Source organism: Montipora capricornis, chromosome 10, assembly GCF_036669925.1.
Source record: "Montipora capricornis isolate CH-2021 chromosome 10, ASM3666992v2, whole genome shotgun sequence".
Lineage (NCBI taxonomy): Eukaryota > Metazoa > Cnidaria > Anthozoa > Scleractinia > Acroporidae > Montipora > Montipora capricornis.
In genome coordinates, this window is record NC_090892.1 from 57,018,709 (window position 1) to 57,019,683 (window position 975).

Below are 975 nucleotides of genomic sequence, written 5' to 3' on the forward strand. Positions count from 1 at the left end.
CTGGAGTAGTAAACGTTTTTGACAATATCAACAGTACCTTCCTTTTCAATATCCGTGAAGATCCTGAAGAGAGGAATGAAGTATCATCAGCTTTTCCAGAAATGGTGTCACTTTTGATGAAGAAATTGAAAGAGTATAATGCCAAAACTATAAAGAAAAGATAATATGTGTGCAGGTTACAAACTGAGTATAATCTTTCTTATCAGTCTGATAGCAGTCTCTTAGGTGAATTAGCTGCTGGGAACGCACAAATGAAGCGCTTCAGTTCATTTAGATCGGTCCACGTATTGTTAACACATTACTTCGCTAGAAGCCAATCGAGCAGAGGCCCCAGAAGGATTTAGCACTTTCGCTAGTTGTAGGTAATGCAAAGCAGTGTGCCTACGATTCCAACCAATGTGATCCATTATTTCTGTTAATTCTACTCCTGAAAGAGCCAGGGTTATGGCACATCCCGACCTAAACCCATGCTGTACCAGTGTACCCATGCTGTACCCATGCTGTACCAGTGCGTTATCCGGATCCAGATCCTCTCTCCAAACCAGAGCTTTATGGAAATGTTTGGACACCTTGGGTGCAATAGCCCCCCCCGGGGGGGGGGGGGGGACTTCCATATGAAACAGACGGGGATGCTCGTTGTCTCGCTTAGGGGTGTAAATTTTGGATTTTGGTCTCGCTTAGGGTGTTCTGGGCAAAGCGCCAATATTTTCAGCTGCCAAGGTCTCGTTTAGGGTTCCGCGAAGAAACACAGAATTACGCGAAGAGAAACAGAAGTCAAATTTTCTTTTTTAACTTGTTTTTTAGGGGTCAAATTTTGCTTAAGCCATGCCCAGATTGGTCTCCTTTAGGGGTCGCAGAAAGCTTGAGCCACGCCCAGATGGTCTCCTTTAGGGGTTAAATTAAAAAATTCCGACGAACATTCCCGTCTGTTCCATATGGGAGTACCCCCCCCCCCCCCCCCCTCGGGCAATAGCC

The 975-nt window shown here is 45.4% G+C and overlaps 1 pseudogene; it reads left to right on the forward strand.

Moving 5' to 3' along the window:
- The window catches only part of LOC138021068 (arylsulfatase B pseudogene), a 2,174-nt pseudogene extending 2,010 nt beyond the window's left edge, over nt 1-164 (forward strand).
- The last annotated feature ends 811 nt before the right edge of the window (nt 165-975 follow it).